The sequence below is a fragment of the Choloepus didactylus genome, chromosome 2 (genome assembly GCF_015220235.1).
Source record: "Choloepus didactylus isolate mChoDid1 chromosome 2, mChoDid1.pri, whole genome shotgun sequence".
Taxonomy (NCBI): Eukaryota; Metazoa; Chordata; class Mammalia; order Pilosa; family Megalonychidae; genus Choloepus; species Choloepus didactylus.
Window position 1 is genome coordinate 194,751,348 of NC_051308.1, and position 7,197 is coordinate 194,758,544.

Consider the following 7,197-nt stretch of genomic DNA (forward strand, 5'->3'; position numbering starts at 1 on the left):
ATGAAAACTATGAACTGTAAAGTGTCCTCAATCTGTCACTGAATAGTGCACTCAAACATTAGGTGAATGAATGAATGAATGAATGTGCCCCAAAAGGGAAGGCTCAGAGAGGGTAAAGAGAAAACAGTTTGTTGCAGTTTGGGTTCCCTGGAAGCAGTTTCTAAGATGGAGTGCAGGATGTTTATTAGCGAGGGAAGGGAAGGGTAGGAGTGGACAGAGGGAGAATCCAAGAGCTCTGTGTAGGCCCAAGGACGGTGTCTGTGAAAGCATAGAAGCCCGAGAGAAGTGCTTGGCTGTTTGGGGAGAGAAGGGTATGGAGTAGATGAGGTTGGAGGGGTCAGGAGAGACCAGATGCAGAAGGGCCTTGAAAACCAAGCCAAGGGGCTTGGACTTCACTCTGTCAGTTGTGTTGAGCCAAGAATTTCAAGCTGAGCACAGATCATATAGTTAATAAGATGTGAACCCAGGTCTTCTGACTTCATAGCATGGGATCTTTCTGCACCACCAAAGTAGCCTCTCTTCTTAGGAGCAGACAAGATTATCAGAAGGGGCCAAGAACAGGAGAACAGGTGCCCCAGGCAAGGGCCAAGGCATAAGCAAAGGCCCATACCCCTGCCCTTCCCATTCCTTCCCCTCTGGGAGCCTTGAAGTAATGGGTCCTATGGTTATAAAATGGTCTCATCTTCCCTACTCTGTCCCTGTGAAGTTGTCGCTCTCCTTTCTTATCACCTGTCCTTTTCACTCAGCCTTTTCTTGCATGTCCCAATAACCAGGAGTTCTCAAATTCTGGTCCACACATCTTGAAATTTTGCACGCTTGGCCAAGATATTTGCTGCTAAAATCCAAACAGGTGGGCAATAGGTAAGCAGGGGAAAAATATAATAGTGAAATATTTCTTAATTGTAATTTTCTCCCCTGGGTCCTTCTTCTCACCCCTGTTCATGCTTCAAAATCCAGTTCGGAAAATACCCCTTCTCCTACTCCTATTAATGGCTTCCTCCTCTCTATTGCCTGTGTACCTAGTACATTTTTCTGTTATGAGCTGATGCTCGTATGGTGTAGTTCTCTGTTTCCATGGCTCTCTACCCCCCTTCTCCAGGACAGGCAGGCCTATATCTGAGTCATCTCTATGTCCCAGGGGCACACACTAGATGTTCAATAAATATTAATTTTTCTTAAACTTTCTGGGAACTTCTATTACTTGTCTATGCTAGAACCTGGTATGAGATGCTATTGATTTTAGCCAACAGTGTACATTTCATCATTTTTTTTCAGCCACTATACATTTTTGGTGTTTCTGAAAGAACACAGTTATTTCCAAGTGGTCTGTCATCTGCACAAATGGGAGCACCACAGACACAGACAAATGTACACATAGTCCTTAGTTGGATGCCTAGAAGGGTAGGGAGGTCGTTCCTGGATATCAGGTACCCTTCTTTCCCATAATTAGCTCAAAGACACCTTTATGGGTATTTAAAATGCTTATTGGCATTTTGTTCATTCAACAAACTGTTATTGAGTGCTTCTATATTCAAAAAACTATTTTAAGGGCTAGGAATACAGCAGTGAATGAGACAAAAATTCTTGAACTTACATTTTAGTGGGGGGTAGAAAGGACAAAATATGAAACATATAGTGAATTAGATGGTGATAAGTAATAAGCAGAGAAGGATAGGGAGCGAAGTGATAGGATGGGGAGGAATTGCAATTTTAATTAGAATGATCAGGAAGCCTAACTGACAAAGTGATATTTGAACAAAGATCTGAATAAAATAAGAAAGCAAACAATGAGGAAAACTGGGTGGGGGTGGGGTGGGGTGGGGGACATTCCAGTTAGAGGAGCTAGCACTGCAAAGCATTGTGCCGTGTTTGAAGAACAGCAAGGAAGCCAGTGTGGCTGGAGTGGAGTGAGGAGGGGAAAGAGTAGCAGAGGATGACATCAGAAATGTAATAGGATGGGTAGGCAGTTATTGTAGGGTCTTATAAGCCATTTAGAGACTGGCTTTGACTCTGAGCTAGAAAGCCACTGAAGGGTTCTAAGAAGGGGAATTTACATTTTCATTTCACAGAATCACTCTGATGATTGCAATACTGAAGTAAGGAGACCAGTTGGTAGACTACTGCGATAATCCAGGTGAGGAAACATATAAGCTTGAACCAAAATGATGGTAGGAGAGGTGGGAAGAAATAGTCAGATTCTGAATATGTTTTGAGAGTTGAAGGAAAAAGATTTCCTGATAGATTGGGATGTAAGGTATGAGAGAAAGAGAAGAGTCAAAGATGACTTTAAGGCCACAGCAACTGGCAGGATAAATTTGCAATTATTGAGAAGAGAAAGCTTATAGGGGCAACTGGTTCAGTGCAGACGATCAGGAGTTCAGTTTTGAACATGTTAAAGTTTGAGTTGCCTAATAGTAGTGATGTGCTGGTAAAAGTTTAAAAACCGGCTCTCTAGGAAAGAAAGGTGTGCATATAAATATATATATACACACAAACATATATATATATATATATATAATACATACAAACATATATATACACATAAGTTTATTGTAAAGGGTAATGATACAAGTGATGTGTAGCATAGAATTCACAAATAATAAAATATATGATCCTCTTTATTGTAAATTCCATATGGCCAATTATTTCTCACAGAATGCTTTAATTGATTTTTCCAAACTTGTTATCTGTAGCCAACTAATGCTTGCAAATAATGAACAAGTGTAGTTTCAACATGAATATTGATTGGTATTTTCATTTATCAGACAATGTTGGAGATATTGTTGGAGCTTCACTATTTAGTCAATGATGAGTGACTGCTGAAACCGAAAGTTTTCGAATACTGGAAGAATATTTGTTCAATTTTTTTGTGCTATTCACAATATAATGGCTACAGACACAATACACTGTAAGTTTAATCTGCATCATTAACATATTCTCCATCACATTCTTAAGTATAGGCAATCAACAAAACAACGTATCAAACCCTGATCTGATTGGTAGTATGTGGTGATTTCCATGGTGTAATACTACCATAGTTCCACCGTGGTCAGTTTCTAGCTCCCAATGTGATGTTACTGAATATGAAGTTAGGAAGACATGTGCAGTAGCACACTGTTATGTTGTATTATTGCTGGATTTGGGCTTCCGGATTCTTGGCCATGCCATGAGAAAGAATTCAAGGGCACAGTACAGCATAGAGCAAGCAGGTAAAAAGTTTATTAAGCACATATGTAAGAGAACATGTGGGCACTCTCGCAAAGACAGAGGAGTGAGAGGCGAGAGGCTTCTTTTGTAATTTTTATTAACTATTTTACTACCCTCTCCTTTTCCTTTCTTCTATTGATGCTTGAGCATCGATGACTCACTCAGGTGGGGTTCGTTTGGCCCCCAAGAGCTGTTTATTGCTGTTCTTCTCAGAGATTTCTTTTTCCTTCAGTCTTGACCACTTCTGGGAGTTTCTGCTTGGCTCATCAGCCAGCCACCACCCTAATTCTAACCCCACCTCAGTATTTCTACCTATAGATACAATAGGCATAAATAAGCTCAACAGCATAGAAAATTATAAAATGTACAATAATTTGTAAGTGATGGCTTTTGAATATTACCTTTGATTTTAATATAATTTATTTAATTTTAGGTTTATATAATTTAACTTTTTAGTAATGGCTGTGTTTAACAAGAGGCTCACAAAATTCCTGAAAATGTAACAATTGGCTCTAGGAACTGGCTCCAGATACCACTGTCTATTAGACTTCAGCTAGAGATACTGAGGAGGCAATTGGATATGAGTTTGGAATTGTGTGAGGAGATCTGGGCCAGAGATATACAATTGGGAATGGACAACCTACAGGGAGTATTTCTTTAAAGCCATGGTACTGGGTGATAATGGGAGTGGGTGTAGATAGGACAACCAAAGACAGCCCTGGGGACTCCAACATTTCAGCAATGGGGACATGAGGATATCAGGAAAATGAGGAGGAGCCAGAAAAGGAGACTGAAAAGGAGTAACCAAAGGAAGGACAAAACCCAAAAGAGTGTCTTGGAGGCCAAGTGAAGAAATGTTCCAAGAAGGAGAGAGTGATGAACTTGGTCAAATGCTGCTAAGTCTAGAAAACTGAGAACTGAACATTGGATTTAGCAATTTATCCTGCAACCAATAAAAAGAACTAAACAAACAAAAATACAATACTTCCATTTTTTGTCATTTTTGCCATTACTTATGCTGCTTCCTCTGCCTGATTTTTTTTTCCTTCCTTATCCTTATAGCAAGCTCTCATCCTGCTTCCAGGCTCTATCAATCAGGACCTTAATAAGAAACAGATAACACACTCAGATTAGGATAATTTAGGGGAGAGGGTGTTACTTACAAAGGGGGTGATGTCAAACAGGTGAGTAGGGTGTGGGGACAATAAAGGACAGTTCAGGAGCCTGCGCTGTTAACACCCTGAAGGCAGAGGGAGGAAGGATTACAAAACTCAAAGAGCTATCTTGAAAGGGACAGTTACCTTTGGGAGGACTTTCACAGCCAGCCCCAGGCAAACTTGCAGGGAAATAGCCAGGGAAATAATTACCCAGCCCTCCCTTTCCTTCCTCTCCCTAGTCTCCTGCTAGGATGTTCCAATGGCCCAAGTGGAAACCAGGGAGCAAAGGATCCCATTGACTCAGGCTATGCAGGTTCAGTCTGCTGGGCCCACAGTGGGGGCAAACAGTGAATCTAAAGGGCCAAACAAAAGATATTCTGCACACAAACACAACTCAAAAGGCACCTTCTCTCTCAGGTTTTTCTCAATACCTCTAGGTAGATAGGTGCCCCGATTCTATGCTTTCCTTTAACATAGCACTTGTGCTGTAGTGCAGTGATCCTCAATCCTGACTGCACATTGGAATCACTGGAGGAGCTTTTAAAAAATACTAATGTCCAGGCCCTGCCCCAGACCAACTGAATCAGGAAGTCTGGGGATAAGGCCTGGGGCATTAGTACTTTTTTACAAAGTCCCCCAGGTGATTCTAATGTTCAGCCAGGATTGAGAATCACTGCTGTGTTGTCATTGCTTATCTCTGTGTTTTTCCTTGAGGAGTCTGAGGGCTCTTTGAGGGCAGGACCATGTCTGATTCAAATCTCTGTCTCTAACATACAGCACCGGACCTGGTACAGGGCAGGTGCTCAGGACATAAAAGTTCACTGAAAGAATGAGCAGTAAAAAGTGTGATGATTTTAAATTTTGTGTTATTGTAATGATTGTGGTATATATGTCACCTAGGGCATTGTTTTTCACACTGTGAGTTGCAACCTAATAGTATATCATGGAATCAAATTAAGTTTCTCAGACCAGCATTCAAAAAAGAAAGAAAAAAGAATTGAATAGTAAGAGTTAAATGTAGTATTTTGAAGGACATAGGTGTGATATAGGTGGCAATGTAAATATATTTCTAACTGTGGATTGCATTCAAAATGCTTGAAATCCACTGACCGAAGACAAGTAGTATAACTTTCTGTGCTTTTGTTTCCTCATCTAAAATGGGGATAATAATAGTGCTTCCTACCTTATGGAATTGTAATGAAGATTACATGAACTAACACAGGTAAAGTGCTTGGTGCCTAGCACAGAGAAAATACTCAACAGTAGTCAGTATTGTGCAAGAACAAAAACATTTTAAAAAAATAGAACATAAAATTTTATATATGCTGTGCTTACTGCTATATGATGTTATGCATGCAGATAGACAAAGGCTGTTTATCTTACTATATCAGATCAGTTGTTATTGGTAAATGCTATGGCAATAAATAAACTTTTGCAAACAGGAAGCAGTATGCTCAACCCATTTCTTTTTTTCTTGAGACCAGGAATGTAGTGGGGCCTGATAGGGGCAGTGGAGGTGCTGCCTTCAATTACTGCATCTGACCGGTGCCCGCAGGCTATCTCAGCACCTGCTCTTGGAAAATTAACACAGCTCTGTTTAGAGGCTCTGGGGAGCCAGAAGTAACACAGCAGGGTGTACATATTTAAGAATTCAAAGCACTTAGCACCATACCTAGCACTCAAAAAAGGTGGGCTAAATTGAATTGAACTGTTGATAACTATGTGACCTTGATCAAGTCACTCTTCCTCTCTGGACTAGAGTTTTCTGTATGTCAAGTAGGGAGTTTGCATGCATGGAAGGCACCTCTGATTTTAGAACTGGGAAAGCCGAGACCCAAACAGAAGGGACTTGCCCAAGTAGCACACCACAAATTAGTAGAGAGGCAGAGGTTACAGCTGAAGGTAGAGCAGTTTCTATAGCATTAGTCCAATTCTATAATCCTAGGGAGCAGTTAGAAACAACAACCTAAACATACACATGGCAACTGGGATAGATACTGAAAAATATAGCCTGGCATGCAAAGTACGACATAAGATGAGATACAGAACTGGGCACCACTTACATAAATGCAAAATATGTGCATACAAAAGGAAAATGCACACTTTGAAAGAACAGTAAAAACAGACACACAATAGATACATTAGAAGAGTTGTCTATAGAGGTGAGGAAGGGAAAGTTCGTAAAAGGGAATAAATAAGTAAATAAAACAAGACAGACGCATTTCAAAGCCAAACATAACAGTGTGCCATGAACTGAGGAATATGTTTAACTCAACTCTGCACCCGTAGCTGAAAAAATAACATAAGATGAAAAAAAAAAAATATAATCAATGCTTTCTCATGGATTTTATTTTTAGCAGTATGTGTAAAACACAAAACAGCTTCTGTCACTGACTTCTGAAAATCCCTCCTCCTTTCCCTGGCCTCCACCTCATTTAGGCCTCAGCGTCTCTCACCTGGTCTCTTGGAGTGGCTTTCTCCTTAGTCTCCCTGCCTCCACTCTTAATTTCTTCCGATCCATTTTCCACAGAGCAACCAAAATAGTCTTTTCATCCCAGATAGCTGATCACATTACTCCTCTGTTTAAACACTTTTCATGACAGTCTGTGACCAAATGACCTAGGCGGAGCCATGAAGAGGTAAAGGCCACATGTGGCCTCTGCAGTGGGCTGCCTGGGTGAGTGACCCTGTTCTGTCACTTATTACGGGATCTTAAGCAGTTAATTAATCCCTCTGTGCCTTTATTTCCTTAACTGTAAAAATGGGACTAATAATAGCACTTACCTCGTTGTGTGGTTGGTAGATTAAATAAGTTAAAACAAGGAAATTATTT